Here is a 20,204-nt window from a genome sequence, read left to right as displayed (position 1 = left end):
ATTGTCAAGTGTCTGAGGCTGGATTTGAACTCAGGTATTCCTGACTTCAGGGCTGGTGCTTTATCCACTAACACTATCTAGATGCTTCACCTTTTTGCCAGCATTGTGGGAAGAATGGGGTACAACATGTTTCAGTGAAAGGAGAGAATAGGCAGCCCCACAGGAAGTACATAGGAGAAACGCTATTGATGGATGTGGGCTGCAATAAATGCAATAAATTTATTTATATAAACATAAAGAGTATATATCATTATATATTATAATACATTATATACACATATATTTATAATTCATAACTAGTGTAAAACAAATGGTGACTGGCACTTTGACAATGAATTGAAGGCAGATATTTTATGTGGGATAAATATCTTGGGTGAACTGACATATAAATGATTGGTTTAAAAAATGCAGTGAGAGTGAATGGTGGGAGAAGATAGAGGCCAAGAGGAACAGTGCTCTTTGAACACACATAGTGCTTGGTCTAAGGCTTTCTTCCTAGTGCTATTGTAATCCCTGTCTGCTGCAAAAGGGTCCCCTGCAGGGTGGTGTTCCTCAGTGATAGGAGAGTTTGCTCTGTCATGAAGGGTAAGATACATCTCTTGGGAGCTGAATCTTTAAAATGCATGATTTCTATTCAAGTTCCCTTTTAGATGTGTTCTGAGCTCTAGTTTCCAAGCATTGCAAGACCTGATTATGGGTCACACAAGACCTGAAAGGAATAGAGAAGGATCCCATATGGATGTCCTCAGTAAGGATAAGGCATTAAGGGCCATACCCAACACAGCTGGGGAAGACACAGAGAAGAAATCCCAGACCACCATATCTGGGTGACTGCAAGGATTCTTAGAGCCCCATTTATTGTCCACTTCTCCAGGTCTGGTTGATTGCCCTGGGGTACCCCAGTGTCAAAGGTATATAAAATTGATCTAAAGAACTACTCTTATCCAATGGATACAGATTACAGACTCTGCTACTTATCTCCAGCAAAACTCCACATACAATTTGCAATTGTGATGAGTGGAAGGAATTTACTTGATCTCTGAAAAAGGCAGTCTCCTTTTGGATCTAAGAGGACTCCTATAGGACTGACAGGATGTTAAGGATGTGGGTGAGATACATGCTTTTAATTAAGTTGGGTTTATCCCTAGAATTCTAGGACAGTCAGAAGAATTTTCTTCCATTAGAAACCATAATTCCATTTCTCCCCATTTCCTACCTCTGTCTTCACTGAAAGCATAACAGGTGGGTTTCCACTCTGAAAGGATTTCAAGAACCTTGAGTTGTAGTGAGAGCAATCTTAACCAGTCTCTGAGAATAACAAGACACAATTGTGTTGACAAGATTATCTTCTTTAAGTTCTGATAGCCACCAAGTGGGTTATAACTTTTATAAGCACCCATGATCCAGAAAGTGGTGCTTCCATTACACAGTGCCTTGCATCTGGTAGGTATTTAATGAAAATTTAATTTGAAATCATCTTAGTCATTAGTATTTTTAGATTAAACTAGCTTTTAATATAGAATTATAAAATTTTTCAAGCTAAAAGAAATTATAGAAATCTTGTGGAGTGGAAAAAGCTCTAAATTTGTAGAATATAGATTGAAGTTTTAGCTTTACTTGTCACCTGTACTACCTGGACAAATGACAGAATTTTGTACATCTTTTGTTTTAACGTGTAAAATAATTATGATGGTGGTGGTGGTGGCAGTGGAGGTGATGATAATAATGATGATGATGATAAAAAGTGTTTTAAAGATTTTTAGGGCAGCTAGGTGGCACAGTAGATAGATCTCCAGGCTTGGAGTTAGGAGAACCTGAATTCAAATTGTCTCAGGCACTTCCTAGCTAGTTGACTCTGAGTTTTTGCCTCAGTTTCCTCATTTGTAAAATGAGCTGGAGAAAGAAATGGCAAACCATCCCAGTATCTTTGTGAAGAAAACGCCAATTGGGGCTATGAAGTATCAAACACAAATGAAAAAACCTATTGGCAAAAACAACAAAATTTTACAATGACCTTTATATTCATTATCTTATTCAATCAAACGAAGGAATTGGTATGATCTAATTTTAACTTCATAGAGGTAGTGGAATTTTTTTTTTCTGAGGCAATTTGGGTTAAGTGACTTGCCCAGGGTCACACAGCTAGGAAGTATCAAGTATCTGAGGCCAGATTTAAACTCAAATCCTCCTGACTTCAGAGCTGGTACTTTATCTACTGAGCCATCTAGCTGCCACAAGGTAGAGGATTTATTGTGGATTAAGGAAGAACTGCATTGAAATTCTCTGACACTAGGTTTATGACTCTGAGGAAGACACTTATTTTCCTTAATTTTCATTAAAAAAAAAAAAAAAAAAAAAAAAAGCTATGTTCTTATCTGTCAAATGAGGGAGTTGAATTCAATGACTCCTAATATTCTTTTCTGGTCTAAATTATAATTCTAATGATTTTGTCCAGCCCTGCCATTTTACAACTGGAGAACCAAAGTCCTCATCAGTAAAATGCTTTGCCCATGGTTGCCCCAGGGAGTCAGGATTCCTGATTGGTGCTGGGGTGTTTGTTCTGCTACATCCATCTGTCTCTTTCTCACTACTGAAAAAAAGAGCCACAGATTCAGCCTTTTCAGACTAAACACACAGACTCATGTACACATATACACACACACACACACACACACACACACATATGCACAGCAGGAAGAGAAATGTACATATAGGCACTTTCATCCCCCCCTTGCAGTTAGAGGCTATGGAATAGAAATCTGTTTGCAGGATGAGTCACAGAGGCATTGGGCTGAAGGGCAGGATCCAGCATCCCTGGGGAATCTTTATTTTATAGCTCAAGCCAATGTGATGGATAGCCAAGGAGACGAATAAAATCATTCCTGAGGAGCTTCAGTGATGGATAGCGATAAGATAACCAAAATATTTCATTCCCACCATAATGTACTTTTCACAGGAGCTTATTGTGGTAACAAAGACCTCCAAAACCACTGTGCCATTCTTAAGTGTGCAGACCCTGCCGTCTACCAGGGACAGAACCACATTTGCTGCATTCCTTTGACTTTGTGTGCCGGAAGAAGCTTTCTCTGGGCTGAATATACATGAACTCCCTGTTAATCTGAGCAAACACAGAAGCTATCCAAAACAAACAACAACAACAACAAAAAATGCCGTAGCAGGGCTGAGGCCATTGATATGGTTAAGATCAAAACCATACACATTCCACTTCTGGAACTGTACAGCTCTGCCTCTGTAAACAGTGTGGTTTCTGTAAGAGGCAGGATAAATTACATAAACTGATCCAGATTCCAGGGACAACTTTACCTGTAAGAAGGAGGAGCTCTCTGTGGTGTGGTTTGGAGGATAATCAGGAAAATTCTTTCTCCCAATTCCTTCATCTTTCCTCCCCATTAGATTCTAGGATTTAGACTTAGAAGGGACCTTAGATATCATTTAGAATAATGCTCTAATTTTATAGATAATTGAGACCCAAGGTCACATGCATTAGATTGGAACCCACATCCTCTGGCTCCATATCCCAAATTATGATACTTTTTTAAACTGGATCCCTCTTACTTGCTCAGTATCTCCTGCACATTAAGTTCTTTTTTTTATTCCCACTGAAATGCCCCACCTGGTCTGCCTTCCTTAAGGGAGTGGCTGCTAGAACTTTCCTTCCCATTTATCCCAAACAGACATCCCAGTCCTCAATCAAAATTGATCCATTCCCAGATGTTCTTCTCTCCCCCCCCCCAGTCAATTACAATAGATTTAAGAGATCTAATTCATGCTAAGGTGTACATGACTGATTAATACCTCAATTTGCATTTTAAGAATGGCACAATAATGTATGAGGATAATGATGATAATAATAACAGTAATGAAGACTAGCATCATAGCTAATATTTATATAGGCTTCCTATAGCTAGGTGCCTATAGCACTTTACAATTACCATCCCATTTGATCATTACAACAGCCTTGGGAAATAGACATTATTATTATTCCTATTTTAAAGTTAAGGAAACATAGTGAACAGGGGTTAGGTAAGTGACTTGCCTGGGGTCACATAACTAGTAGGTGTATGAGGACAGAGTTGAACTTAATCCTTCCTGGCTCCAGGCCCAGCACATTAAATAGCTCTGAGGTTTGCAAAACCATTAAATATGTTGTCATTAATAAGTTCTAATACATGAATGTGAGGGATTAGAGGTGGATATTGTGATGTAAGAAATGATGAAAAGGAAATTTTCAGAGATACCTGGGAAGACCTGTATGAACTGAAGCACAATGAAGCGAGTAGAAACAGGAGAACAATGTAAACTAGCAATCTTGACACATAAAGGAGAATTAGGTAGAGAATGGAAGGAAAGATTTGGAAGGAGAGGAGAGAAGGGAGGTGCCCATCAAAGTAAAAAAAAAAATGCTTCAATATCCTAGTTTCTTCTCTATAGAAACTCTAAATTAGCTATCTGGCTTCTTTATGTTTCTTTCTGTTTACCTTGAAGTCACTATGTATATTTTTTTTCCTAGCTCTGTTTGCTTCTGGCCATATCATTTCATGTAAGCCTTCTCATGGTTCTCTAGATACTTCATAGTTGTTTCTTATTGTGTTGCAAAGTTCTATTACATTCACGTGCCACAGTTTGTTTCCATAGATATTTTGTTATATGCTCTTGATCTTGTCATCAGTCACAAATGTACCACCTTTATGTTTAAGCATTATGAATTTCCCTGATCTTATGTAGACCATAACTATTAGCTTTTCCCTTTTCCCTTTGTCTGCCCTTATTAAACCCCACTTTTCATTCTCCCCAATTCCTCAGCTCCTCAATTCTCTCTCTTAAACACTCTTTCCTCTTTCCCCCATCTTAACTCCATTGGTGAACCAATTCAGTTCTATAGTACTCTCTTGAATTCCCAATCTCCTTATAATATTGTCAGTTATGCACAGTCAAGCCTCAGCCTTGGATCATTCTCATCATTAGCTGCCTTTGTTGCTGAATGAAGATGGAAAAAAAAATCAATCAGTCATACCCTGTGCACTACAAATTTATGTTATACAACCTCTACTAGTTCCTTGTTGTTGGTAGGCAATTCTATTATAATTTTTTTTTTATCAATTCATTATCTTACTCTTTTTTTTTGCATTGTCTCTTCCCAATCTTTTCATCCATCTTTAAATGTTTTATGGATTCCTTTCCCCTCATTTCCTCAGGTGAAAACTTTGTCTCATGTTTTACAGGGAAAAAATTGAGGCTATTTTCTGTGACCTCACTTTTCTTCTCTCTTCCCCATCTCTTATCACTCAGATGTTTTCTGTCAGCATCTCTTCCTTCACCCCTGGCTCACATGATGAAGTAGTCTTATTTTTTATCCTCTACTTGTTAGAGTAATCCCATTTATTCCATCTCTTCCAAGAGCTTCCTCCATATCTACCTCACGTTTTCCACTTATTTCAACTTTTTCCTTTTCTACTAACTTATTCCTCACTGTATATAAACATGTCTGTGCCTCTTACATCTTGAAAAAAATCTTCATTTAATTCTTCCATCCTTTAACTATTGTTCTATATTTCTTCTTCCTTTTGTAGCTAAACTCCTGGAAAAGGTTATCTGTAATAGGTGCCTCCATTTCCTTCCTCTCTCTTCCAAACCCCTTACAATCAGGTTTCTATCTTATCATTTCATTAAAAGTTCTCTTTCCAAAGTTAGTGGATTTCTTAATTGCCAAATCTAATGACCTTTTCTAAATACTGATTCTCCCTGACACCTCTTTAGTCTTTTATACTATTGATTATCCTCTTCTCCTTGATATTTTATTCTTTCTAAGATTTTGGGATACCCCTCTTTTCTGCTTCTTATCTTACTTATCTAATCACTCTGTTTCCTTTGCTAAATCTTCTTTCAGAACACACTCTTGAACTGTAGATGTCCCTCAGGAGTCTTTCCTGGACCTTCTTCTCTCCTCTCTCTATACTACTTGACTTGGTGATCATCTCCCAGGGATTTAATTGATGTTTAGTTGATGATTCTCAAATATATCCATCCTGTCTCAAAGTCTCTGCTGGCTTCTTATCTTGCATATCCAACTGTATTTCAGACATTTAAAACTGGATATTCAGTAAACATCTTAAATTCAGTATGATTAAAATGGAGCATTAGCTTTCCCCTAAAAGCTCTCCTGGCTCCTACCTTCCCAATTACTATAGAAGGGAACATCATTCTCTCAGTTCTTCAGGTTCATAACTTAAGAATCATCCTGTATTCCTCACTGTTTCTCACCTCTCATAGTCAAGTGTTGCCAAGGTCTTTTTATCTCACCTTTGCAACATCTTTCAAATATGTCCATTTCTCTCCTCTGACATTGCTACCACCCTAGTGCAGACCCTTATCACCTCATATTTTGACTACTGTAAACAGTCTGCTGCTAGATCTGCCTGACTTAAATATCTCCCCAAATCCTTCTCTATCCAGCCACAAAAATGATTTTCCTAAAATGCAGGTTTGATCATGTTACTCAATTAACTCTAGTGGCTCTCTATTGCCTCCAGGGTCAAATATAAAATATTCTGTTTGGCATTCAAATTCTTTCTCAACCAACCTTCTTAACTTCATCATGAACTCTTCCATTCAGTGACACTTGCTTCTTGGGTATTTCATTAATAGGGCACTCTATCTCTCAGCTCTGGGAATGTTCTTTGTACCCCAGGCCTGAAATGTTCCTCTTCTTCATCTCCAACTACTGACTTTCCTATCTTCCTGTATATCCCAATTAAAATTCCATCTTTTATTTGAACCCTTCCCAACCCTTCTTAATTCTAATGCCTTCCATCTGTTGATTATTTCCTATTTATCTTTTATATAGTTTGCTTTATATACATTTTTTTGCACATTATCTCTCTCATTAGATTGAGTGCTTTGAGGGTGCTTTTTCTCTTTTTCTATGACCAACTTAGCACAGTGTCTGTTACAGACATTTATTAATGTTTAATGATTGATTATTGATATAGTCAACTTTTTTTCCCATTCTTCGATCTTCTTGGAGTATGTATCTAGTGTAGAATCTCTGGGTCAAAAAGAATGGACATTTTTAATAGCACAAATCCAAATTGTAATACAGAATGATTAGATAAATTCATAACTCCACCTTTTAAACAAATAATCCCAAACCTGGCAGGAGAATAGTCCTTGAGAAACTTGGTTCCTAGTTATGGCTTTGTGACACATTTTTAGCACAATCATGAGTAAGTCATCTTATCCATCAAAACCTGAGATCACTCATTTTCCTTGACAAGCACTTATTTGCTATAGAACTTTGTATATACTAAATGTATATCATTTTATTGAATGAATGAGTTTATTGAGTATTAACTTTCCCAAACATTTACTTCATATTTTAGATGAGCTGACCAGAAATGGGAAGATCTGGGACCAAGCTACATCTATCCCAAGCAGTGAATCTGTAGGCAAGTGAATTAATCTCTCAATGTCCCAGGTAATTCTCTAAGGGGATAAGGGGAAAAGGGCCAAAGCCTCAATATGCTAAGCATCTTACAAATATTATCTTTTTTTTTCCCCCTGAGGCTGGGGTTAAGTGACTTGCCCAGGGTCACACAGCTAGGACATGTTAAGTGTCTGAGACCAGATTGAACTCGGGTCCTCCTGAATTCAGGGCTGGTGCTCTATCTACTTCACCACCTAGCTGCCCCTTGATAACTGCTTTTTTTTTTTTTTAATTTTATTTATAAAATTTTTTGACAGTATATATGCATGAGTAATTTTTTTTATAACATTATCCCTTGTATTCATTTTTCCACATTATCCCCTCCCTCCCTCTACTCCCTCCCCTAGATGACAGGCAATCCCATACATTTTACATATGTTACAATATAACCTAGATACAATATATGTGTGTAAATACCATTTTTTTTGTTGCACATTAAGTATTAGATTCCGAAGGTATAAGTAACCTGGGTAGATAGACAGTAATGCTAACAATTTACATTAACTTCCCAGTGTTCCTTCTCTGGCTGTAGATAACTGCTTTTTAAAAAAAAGGTTGATTAAGAAAATTAAAAAAGAGAACAACATGCTTACTTCACAGGGTTGTCATGAAGATCAGAGAAGATAATAGATGTGAAAATACTTTGAATAAGTTAAAATAAGTGGAAAGCCAGCTTTAGACCAGTCAGGATTTGGAGCCAAATAGTACAGTAAGGGACAGAGCTATGATGTGGAGGAACAAACTTGAACCTTGCCCTATATTAGTACAATGAGTTATGGATATTGTAAAAGTCCCAATACAAAAAAGATCTGCTAGAGAGGGAGAAAAATAATACATTCTAATGCCCTTGAGAGCTTTACTGCAGAATAGGGTCTCTGACCTGAGGATAGTATAAGTCTCAAGATCATATAGGTCCCTGGGGGAGGTCAGAAAAGGAAGAACAGTCTTTTGACTGAATGGGAATATGCATCTTTCTTTTGGAAATAGCTAACATTTATATAGCTCTTTAAAGTTTGCATATATGATCTCATTTGGACCTCACAACAATCCTTTGTGTTAAAGAAAGCTTGTTCTATGTTCAAAATTTTAGCCCAACTTCTTGCATGGAAAGCTAAATTCCCTTACCTTTTTGCTTTGAAACTTATTTGTGAATCAAATTGTAATGCTTCTAGAGCAAATCCTGGTTGGAGATACAACCTAAAAGATATACTTAAATCTCTTTTGGGAGTGTGGAGTGGAATCCTTGGATCAGATGGTGTAAAATTTTTAAACAAAGTGTCCCCCAACCCCCCAAAATGAACCCTCTCCTTGTAAACATAGGGTGTTAATTTGGGGCCATACATAAGGATAAGATATTTTCTTTTTGGTTTCTGCGGAGAAAGTATGAAGTAGCCAACTGAACCAATATCATACAAGAATTAGAAATAGCAGCCAGACAAAGTCATAGGATTCCAGGCTCCAGCTCTGGCTTTCAGTAGGATACTCAGAGTCAGTGTCTGGAGGCCTTTGGGGCAGGTTTACGTTGACCTGCATAAACCAGCTGGGGATCAATGTTACCCAGAGATATCAGCTCTGCCCTTGGTTGACCTTAGCACTCTGAGACAGTATCAGCCCCCAGCTGCAGAAGTAGGGGCTTCAAGTCTTGTTTTGTTTAGTGCTTTCCTTTGAACAAACGCTACTGATAGATGTAGCTCAGCTGCTGGCAAGGGTGAGTCATTGGAGAAGGAACTGCTGAGGAGCCAAACAATGAGCCTTGATTTATGACCCTAGGCTTCCTCCCCAGAAACTCTATCATGTGTCCCTTTTAGGAAGGGGCCTTGTCCAGATGGGCTGCTTTTCAAAATGCAAGGCTGAATCCCAGAGACCTACTCCTACCACATCTGTTGTAGTGTGCAGGAGAAGGAGAGAACCTGGAAACCAAATAAAGATGTTGGGCCAAAGTAGGAAACCTTCCTTCAGCAAGCAAAGTCCATTCATTAGACATAAGGAATTCTGGGTATTGGTGACTTTCCTTGTGATCTCATTAAAAGCTGAGCTGGAGGTGGAGCTTGGAGGCAAATTCTCTGGATTCTCAAGTTAGATGTCCTATTATTCTTTGGAATCGACCAAAGAAAAAATACCCCATGAGAGACCCAAGGGAGGCCCTATGCAGAAAAAAACTTGGCCAGCACAGAAAAGCTATTTAATTTTAGCTGCCAACAAGTTTTATGGGTCAGTCAGTACATGATGATCTTTGCACTGGGGACACTGACCAGTCATTGCCGTCATGAGCCTTTGCTAAGATAACTTTTTGTGAACTTGTAGACTCCATGCTGGGTAGAAAGTAAAGGAATCTGGGTCCTTGATTGACCCCAGCCAAGTTGCTTAACTCTATTCCTGAGGCAATCAAAGTAGGAACCAGAGTGTTTGCATGCAGGTAATTTAATTAAAAGTTATCTGAAATCTTCAGTTAGAAAGTGCTAGAGAGAAACTAATATGAACTCCACTTACTGTATTGTGTAGAGACTAGTCCTGCAGTGACAAATTATTTGAGTCACAATTGTCTTCTGGGATTTAGAAGAAATGTCAATAAAATCATGAATAATAGGCGCCTGGCTGACATCTAAGAAGGTCAAGGATAAGAATTGGTTGGTGATGAAGCCCTATTGTGAGGGAGAGAAAAGCTAATTAGAGTGGAGGTTGAGAGTATGTGTATAAAGTAGTGGTAGAAATTTGTTTGGGAGAGAAGGAAATGAAACTATGGATTTCATCAGATACTTTGTAGAATTAGAATTTCAAGTGCATTTCCAATTCAATTTCCTTTTTTTAAAGTCGAGGAAACTGAGGCCCACAGAGGTTAAGTTACTTGCACCTAGTTAGCATCACAGATAGAATTTGAACCCTTCTCCTCCAGAATTAGTGTTTTTTCCCCGTTTTACCACCTTTCTTTCTCTTTCCTTTAATAAAATTGATGATGGAATAGGCTTAATGGTCTCAGGGGGTACTGTCCTTCCAGATTGTTCATCACTGTTTAACTCTTAATAAAGTGCTCAGTGGGATTTAGTTAGAAAATTTCTACAGAAATATATTGGCAATTCCAATTTAACAAGCTAGAATACAGATAGGATCCTTCCTCAATCTCCCTTAATGGAGACATTAATCAGTCTAGTAATATGAGAAGAATACTAAATAGATGTTATTTAGGTTCTTTTTTCCTTATAAAGAGCCTAAATCTGCCTGGAACATCTACTTGTTACTCCTAGTTTTTTTTTCTGTAGATGGAAATGGAAAAAGTCAAATTCTCCTTATATTTAACAGTTCTCAAAAAAAGCATAATATGACAGAAGTAAATGGAGGAAAACATAAGCTAACAATCATAATTCATATTTAATTTGAATTATTTAAGAATTTAAGAAAAGGACAGTAACAGATGGATAAGAAAACAAAACCCAACAATCTGTTGTATATGAAAAAATACAACTAAGAGTAAGGACAAATAGAGAATGAAAAATGAGAGACTGAAACAAAATTTACTACACATCAGGTATATCTCCAAAAGGCAGGAATAATAATCATGCTATCAAAGCAAAGAAAACAAAACAAAACACAACTGACAATACCTAGGGAAAGTACATCATCCTTAAAGAAGCCATAGACATTGAACCATTATCAATACTAAATATGTATGAACTAATTTGCACAGCATCTAAATTCATAAAATAAAAGGTTAATAAAAATGCAAAAAGATATAACGAATAAGACAATTATTGTAGGAGACTTTTTTCCTAAGGTGGTCAAATATAACATAAAAAAAATTAGACAATTAGATCTGAAACATTTATGGTGTATTCTGAATGGGTACATTTAAGAATATACATTTTTCATAGCATTACATAGTACCTTGACAAAAATTGATCAGATCATTCCATCTGTCTCTTTGAAAGACCTTTGCCCAGAACATGTTCTCTAATCATACATGTTCCATAGGATTCTGCTCTGGGACCTCTTCTCTTCTCCTTCTCTACTACTTCATTTGGTGATCTCATCAGCTCTTATGGATTTAATTATTATCACTATATGAATGATTCTCAAATATACTTAACCTTCTCTAACCTACCTGGTGACTTCTAGACTCACATCTCCAGACATCTTGAGTTGGATGTCCAGTAAATATCTTAAAACATCATGTCCAAAACTGAATTCATAATTTTTTTTCCTTAAGTCTTCTTCTTTCTCCTTACTTCCCTAAGCATCCTCAGTCTCTCAGACTAAACAATGTAGGTGTCACTTTTGACTCCTTACTATCTCTTATCTCTCATGTCCAATGTATTACTAAGGCCTATCAATTTTACCTTTGCCAACAACTTTCAGATATTCCCCTTTTTCTCCTTGGACACTGCCATCACTCTGTAATAGGTTCTTATCACCACAGGCCTGGATTATTGCTTGTTTCAAGTCTCCCCCACTCCATTGCATCCTCCATTCAGTTGCCAAAGTGATTTTGCTAAAGCACAAGTCTGACTATGTCATTCCTCTACTTAATAAATTCTAATGGTTCCCAATTTTCCTCAGGATCAAATTCTAAATCTACTGTTGGGCCCTCAAAGCCCTTTATGATCTAGCCCCTTTCTATCTTTCTAGTTTTATTCTCTGTCTCATGCTTTTCAAACTTGTGACACATCTCCTTGCTGTTCTATGAATAAGAAACTTCATCTTTCAGATCTGGGCATTTCTTTGGCTATCTTCTGGACCTGGAATGTTCTCTGTCCTTATCTCTGCTTCCTGATTTGCCTTGAACTAAAAGGTTCTCTTCAAATGTGAAGTATTTCTCAGCCCTTTTTAATTATACTATTTTCCATCTTTAAATTATTTCTTATTTTTCCTGTATATAGCTTGTTTATATTTATTTATTTTCTTGTCTCTCCCATTAGGATCGTAATTTCCTTGAGATAGGGATTATTTTTTGCCTCTTTTCGTATCCCCAGCAGTTAGCGCAATGTTTAGCACATAATAGGTGCTTAATATTTAACTGACAAACCTTGTGCTAGAGCTCAGAAATTATAAATAAATGTAAAAATATACTAAATATATACTTTATAGACCATACAAAATAAAATAATAATTAATATGAGGAAAAGGCAAAGATATAAATGGAAACTTTATAATGACATCCTGAATAATGAGAGGGGTCAAAGAATAAAATCTTTGAAACAATTAGTCACTTCCTGAAAGGGAATGTTACTGATGAGACATACCAAAATTTCTGAGATGCAGCTAAAGTATTCTTCAGAAGTAATGCATTATGGGGAATAGATAGTTTGTACTCTAGTTCCAATGATGACCTCACTGAATGTAAGACAAAGGGATGTCATCCAGGAATAGGGATGTTAGTCATTCAAGGAGAGAAAAATATAAGATGTATGGTCAACTCCATCAGTGTCAACAAATTATTTTTAAAAAAACTGGAGGAAGGTCTTTGGCAGATTGTGTGGGCACAGAGTTACACATGGATGAGAAAGTATTGATTGGTTAGCATCTACAGCAATGGAGGGGGTACCCACATCAAAAAGGTGACAGACCACGGAAGTGCAAAAGAATTGTTAGTCACTAGTAAACTTATTAGATGTTGTTATAGAATCTGGTAGTTCCATTGCTCATTTATCAGTTCAAATTAACACTAAAATGGTCAAGCTAGTCTTGATTATAAAATAAGCTAAGAGGAAGCAATACAAAATTATCACTACCACTTTTTTATCATCATTTAATATGAATCAAAAGGTTACTGAGATCAAAAAAACAATTATTTATAACCAAACAGCACCCTCTCCCAAATTCCACAATTCCTTCCCCTTTAAATATACAAACAGAGTCAAACCTTAATCCAATTATAATGTTCTGGATTGTTCTGAAATTTCCCCTACCCTAAAATATATCTCTTAGCAACCAGACTAGCACAGTGCCTAGGACAGAGGACGTGCATCACTATAGAATTAAATCATTATTACAAGATTAAATTTGCCTGAGAGTAACTATTTAGCACATTAATGAGAATTATTTTATCAAATTAAATCACTGCTTCTCAGAGAGTAGCTACTTTGGGGGATGGAAAGAAGCATATGTTAAGGATAGGGAAATGACTATAGAAAGAATGGGACTCCAATGGAGGTACCTTGAGGGTTAAGGGCTAAGATTAAAGTATCAGGGAGGAAACTGAGCCATGAGAGGGAGAGTTGAAAAGGTGAAGAAAATAAACTCTGTTGGTTTCCCCTTTCCTTTCCCCACTAGACAGGCTACAGGCTTTTGCTGATGACTTATAAGAAATTATCTAGATTTCAGAGGAAAAGTTTCTGAACCCTAAAAGCACATGGAACTGAATTTGCACTGTTACCATCATTTACGTGCCTAGGATTGTGCAAAAATTTACTAAGCTAAATTGTCTCCAATTCCATAGAAGGCCATACTGTCTTATTATAGACTGTCATACTTTAGAAATTATTCATATAAAATGAATATAGGTTCTATCTTCCCAACAATATGCTTTAAAACCCAGAATAACATGACTATTGTTTGTTTCTTTTCTGTTGCTTATTGGGTCTTTTTAGTAAATTTTATTCATGGAAAACCAAATGGCCAGTGTTAATGGTTCTGAATAGCTAATCAGGATCCACTTTGTGTATTTGTTATTATCTTTGGACAAGTGCCTTCTGAAATACCCAAAATTCTAAAGTTGCCTTTGAGTCAGTTCTCTGAAGGACAGCCCTGCAACTTTGCTGCATACCAGATGGGAGATGACTTCTGATCAGCCAAAGGAGTCCTGAGTACCAGATGCTATGTGGAGTGGAGAAACTTTAAGCAAAGAGATCAAGAATTGGAATTTGAGACAAGAGTGAGAAGGTCCAGGTATAAACTTGTGAAAGGCAGCTGAGAAATTCCCCAAAGAGCTAAGACATATGGGAATGCTGAATTCTCAAAGCCCTTGATTCTCAGTGCCTCCAATCCTAGAGATTGGAGGGAAGATTTCTTGATGAGACAGTGAGATTGATGAGCTTATTCTTTCTTTGGAAGAATTGAGATTTTATCTCATTCCTGAGTTAAAGAACTTATTTATTCTTATATTTCTATTGTCTACTCTAATTTGCATCACTTCCCTGATGTTTACTTACTATTTACTTGGATAAATAGGTTTGCTTACTAACCAAAATGTATGTGTGTGTGTGTGACAAGAATTTGTCGGAAGTTTAGTTGACAAGAGAAAGCTGTTACCCTTCCATTTAGAGTGACCAGGGGAAATGGCCTTTATTTTGACCCTAAAAAGAAAGCATTTTACCATGACTACACATATTTTATTTGATGTATGGTAGATGGATATAATTCTAACCCAATACTCTTTTTGATGATGGATGAGACATCTCACTAGGATCCTCCTTTTTTTGCCTTTAATATAATGATTTTTATTGATAGTACACTGCCTAGGATTCTAAGCTTCTCCCCCTTCCCCCCACTACATGATTGGCTTTGGGACAAGGATGTGAATGGGGCATCAGATCCCCAGTAGAGCAATATAGGTTAGGGATGTGGATTCCAAACCACTCCTTTTATTGGCTGGGGATGAAGATCCATGGCTTTCCACTTTACTCCTTGGAGGCCATGTAGACAATGAGGTCCACCACACAGTTGCTAAAATCATACTCGTTGTCCTATCAGGAAATGAGCTTGGCAAAATGATCATTGAAAGCAATACTGCCGGCACCAAAAGTAGACGAGTGGGTAGTGACAGTTCAAGGCCCTCCTCTTGCTCCTCATAAAGACAAGAAGTCACAATATCCCTTGGAGATGAGATAGTCAGGATGCCACAGATGGGCCAGTCAATTGTTATTAGATGGCTACCTACTATGTATATTATGCTTTATAAAATAAGGGTTGGAAAAAATGATTTCTAAGATTCAAAAATTATTTTGGAGTTATCTGTTTTAGGATGATTTACAGATCTGCTAGTGCAGTAAATAGAAATGCTTCTTCATAGAAAGGTAAATTGTTGTTATGGAAAAAATGTGTTGGAAAGATTCATGGAAGTATTATCTCTTTTAAAAGAAACAAAACTTTCTTGACAATTTGGGCTATCCAAAATGGGCTGCCTTTGGAAGTGGAGGGTTGCCTCTCCATGGTAGACTTTAAGTAAAGGCTGGATGATTCCTTACTGGGGAGATTGGAGAGAAAATTCTCATTTATTTTAGGTTAGATTACATGGTCTGTGAGGTCTCTCCCAATCTGGGAATTTTGTGATCCTGTGTTTTTTTTCCTTCCTACCCCAACATTCTATTTTTACTATATGACTATTGCTACAAGTGCTAATAATGATGAGCCAAAAAAACCCAAAAAAACAAAAACAAAAAAAACACTAAACCTAGCAGTTAAACAGGATGCAAGTGATATCCAGGTTTATCATTCATTTGACCCATTTGAAAACTAGCCATGAAACAACAGATGAAATAAATCAAGTTGGGTATAACATCATGCATCTGACTAAAAGTTGGGAGACTTGGATTCAAATCCTACCATTATCTTGCCAAAGTCACTTCTCCATTCCAGACCTCTGTTCATTCAGCTATAAAATGAAGAGATTGGACTAAATGACCTTCAGGTTTTAATATTCTCTGATTCCACAATGGTCCAGTTCCTACTGTCCTTTCAATAGCAAGCAAAAGCAGTTTTTAAAACCCAGAAGAAAGAGAGGCCCAAGGGGAGATTGGTCTTTAATAGAATTAGAACATGACCTAAGTTGGTTTTCACTTTCAGGGTTCCTCCAGCAGACATACAGAGAGCTCAGTCTCCCTAAGGTGTCCAAGCAGAGGCCCACTTAACAGTGTGGTGCAATGGAAAGAGCATTGATTCAGGAGCAAGAGAACCTTGATACCTGTGTGACCAGGTGCAGAGCTGTTGGATGATACCATCATATTCCCAAATGTGACTTGAACCAGAAGAAAATGTAATTGGAAAATTTTAAACAAAATAAATAAAAATACAATAGAGCATACATAATGTTGATTTGTAGTTTTCTAAGTCAATGTACAGTTTACAGATATCTATATTTAAGGTTCAATGGCCCCCATTTCTCTTTGAGTTTGACATTGACCTAGAGCAAATCCCTGTACCTGCCTCACTTATAAAATGAGTGGGTTGGAGTGGAATGGATTAGATGGGTTCAGAAGTAGCTTCTGGCTTTAGATTTATTATCCGACAAGCACGTTTCAGGGAAAATATTAGAGGGTACTTGACTTATGTGTTATATAAAGACTGTCTTAGAAGACATCCAAAGTCCCTTCTTATCCTGAGTCTAAGACTTTATGTGCATGTTTTTACCCCTCCAAGGAGTATCCATATTTTACAGATGTAGCAGGAAGAGGCTAGTGTTTAAAACAGAGTAGTAATTGGTTAGTGGGGAGATTTCCAGTTTCCGTAGATAAATTTTTTAAAATAATAAATTATTTTCTCCAACTTCATTTAATTCTGTACTTTCCTATGGTGCACATTTCAGTAGAATATAAGGAAAAAAAACAAGAATATGCTGAAAATATTATTTAAGAACATACTCCATGCTTTCCTTTGTTTCAAACCATATAACTTTGCTATTAAACTATAATTTCCTATGCTTTATACCATAAAATCTACTGAATAAAATTTTTTTTAAATTTGCAATTAATTGGGAAGAAATTAACTCTCCAAATGACTATCTTGGAAGCCGTTAGATTAATAGAAAACTGGGGTATCTGGTCACTCTAATCAGATGCAAGATTAGAAAAAAGAACAAGCAGTGAGGATCATTTTGGAGAAAACTCATCAACACCTCTGCTGATAAAATACAAGAAAATGAAAGTTAAATGAGGATGAGAAAAGGAGAGTTTTATTATAAACTAAGATAGGGCTGAATTTGTTTTTTTTAATAAGCTTCAAGACTAAAGAGTAATAAAAAACTGATCTCTGAATTTAATACTTCCCAGCGGGTAAGTTGAAAATAAAATTTAAGCCCTTCAAGATATTCTAGTATGATTTGCTTATTTTATCAAGGAGGAAACTGAGGTTGAGAGAGCTGAAATTATTTATTTAGAGTTACATAACTGTTAATGACACAAGTGGCACTAGAAACCAGGTCTCTTTATTCCTAGTACTCTATTGCTTCTAAGTAATACTATTACAAGAAATACAATTGATTTTAATTAAATTGATGTTATTAGGGCAAGACAAAATGGTTAGTCAGGCTGCTTGTATTTATGGTCTTATTTCTTCCCTTACAGCTATCTTTTTCTAGCTTCTTTATGCTGTATAAGCTTCCCCAAATCCCCCACATGCATGTTTCCCCAACTCTTTTGCCATTCTTGTGTTATTATCTACTCCCAATTTCTTTCCTTTTTCTACATTAAATATATTTCTGGAGGGAGATATTCTTACATTGTAGAAAAATATGAAAAACAAATTTATCCTAAAGGCATTAATAACTGATAAAGGAGATTAAAGTATTAGTACTACCACAAACATTTTTATCTAAAAAATGAAGAGAAACCTCAAAACAATGAATGCATTGCTAATAGGAAAAATCTAGACAAATGCCTTCCCCTTTAGAATACCTTCAACTACTCTGATATACTTTATAAATACAATTATATATGGTATATACATGTTTAAATATATACATATACACATATCACAATCCATTCAATATACACATGTATACATATGATTATTTACTTTTTGTCTTTCCCATTAGAATGTGAGCTTCTTGAGGTCAAGGAATTGCTTTTATTTTTCTCTTCAGCCTAGCACTTAGTATAGTCCGTAGGAAACTCTTAATAAATGCTTGTTGATTGACCATAAAAGGGGGTGGGTGTTAGGGGAGAGATTTTTGGAGGGAAGGGAAGGGAAAGCCTGGCTGGTATCCCTTATGCCACAGGTGACCTTTCCTGTGTTTATTCACAAAATTAGGACCTAGTTGATAATGAGGGCTCTTAGCTTCAGTAGAGCCATTAAAAGTCACAAGCTAGGAAATTATCCCCCAAAGCCACTGAGAGATACTATCAATGTAGATTGATTGTGACAGGCCATTTTTCAGGCTCCATTGGAAACCAAACAAAGCCCAGGCCCCAAACAAATGTGGGAGAAATGGTGCTAAGGGTAGGAATTCATACCAATGTGAGTTATGAACCAAATGAGTGACGTTGTCTTTTGGGTTTTGTGCAAATGTTTCCCCTTTCAGTTGAAGCTGCATCTGCCTCACCCGGTGATTTTTCACAGCCATGAGTGATTTATGACTTTCTGACTCCGCATCCCACAAGATTGCATAAGGGCCAGAGAAAAACAAATGAGGCCGGGCCAACTTTCAACAACCAAACCTTTTCAGAAAGTGGATTTCATTTTTGAGTCCAATCAGCTAGAAGTTTTTGTACTCACCGAATGCGCTAATTCCAGACTCACGGCCTCCCTATAGAGCCTCTTAAATTTCTCCGTGATTTACGCATTCATTCATATTGCAACTGGACTCCAGAAGTTTCCTGTGAATGCCATTCTGATCTTCAGACCTCCCTTCTTTCTGAAAGTGAACTTTGCAGTTGAATTACTGTCATGGCTTCATCAGTTTGGTTAATGATTGGACAGAATGATACTAATGGGAAGAATCCCCCATCCTCCCACCTCCGTTTTTAATTTTTTTCTTAAGATGGCCATACTTAGCAGAATGTAAGCACAAAACTGTGATTCTTGGGGATAATGTGGGACATGCATACACTGAAACGAAATTTTTTTTTTTTTTTGCTTAGCAAATGGCTCTGAATGATTATTTTCTCAGTCCATAGTCAATAAAAATTGGACTTAATTTTAGCCGTTGCATCCAGACCAGGAGATTTTCAAATTCTAAAAGTACCGTCAAGATAGTTTCCTTCAAGGCTCAATAATAAGCACCATCTTCTATATGAAGCCTTTCTTAATCCTTGTAGCTGTTAATGCTTTCCCTACTCCTAGCCCTCAATTATTCTGTACCTATTTATTATATTTATAAGTTTGCATTTTAGGGCAGCTAGGTGGGGCAGTGCAAAGAGGGCTGAACCTGAAGTCAGGAAGACTCATCTTCCTGAGTTCAAATATGTCCTCAAAAACTTGCTAGCTGTGTGACTTTGGACAAGTCATTTAACCCCGTTTGCCTGAGTTTCTTCATTTGTACAATGAGCTAGAAAAGGAAATTCAAAATACTTTCTTAGTCAAGAAATACCCAAACAGGTCAGGGAGAGTTGGACAAGACTGAAATGATTGAACAATAACACACATGCTATCTCCCTTGACTCAGAGTGATATACTGTTAAGTACTCAGTACAGAGACTATAATTGAGCTTAAATATTTAAATCAATATAGGCTTGTTTATTGATGAATTTAATGAATTATTTTTGCCCTTCCCCTGCTAGCAAAATATTAATTATTCTATTTGGTTCTAAAGTAGTAGTCAACATGTAGCAATCAATTGTTAAGGACCTCTTTTTGTTTAAAGGCCTATTTGAGACACTGAAGATGTGAAAACAAAAATGAATAATTTTTGGCCTATAGGAGTTTATTGTTTACTGGAGTGGAAACAACATGTACATGGGTAAATCAACACAAAATTTTCATAAAGAAAATATGAAGTTTAGGGTGGATAGAAAATTCTTGTCTCTTACATGTAGCTGAGTAACTATTTCTCAG

At 36.7% G+C, this 20,204-nt stretch overlaps 1 protein-coding gene across 1 annotated transcript in view; it reads right to left on the bottom strand.

Annotated features, from left to right (window-relative positions):
- ADRA1B (adrenoceptor alpha 1B) overlaps positions 1-19,059 on the bottom strand; it is a 105,280-nt gene extending 86,221 nt beyond the window's left edge. The window contains exon 1 of the mRNA XM_074291955.1: positions 18,926-19,059. The gene's annotated coding sequence lies outside the window, so the exon portion shown is untranslated. The remainder of the gene's footprint in view (positions 1-18,925) is intronic.
- Positions 19,060-20,204: the final 1,145 nt, after the last annotated feature.

Source organism: Sminthopsis crassicaudata, chromosome 2 (genome assembly GCF_048593235.1).
Source record: "Sminthopsis crassicaudata isolate SCR6 chromosome 2, ASM4859323v1, whole genome shotgun sequence".
Lineage (NCBI taxonomy): Eukaryota > Metazoa > Chordata > Mammalia > Dasyuromorphia > Dasyuridae > Sminthopsis > Sminthopsis crassicaudata.
Note: the sequence above shows the minus strand (reverse complement) of the source record. Positions and strands in the feature narration are given on the sequence as shown.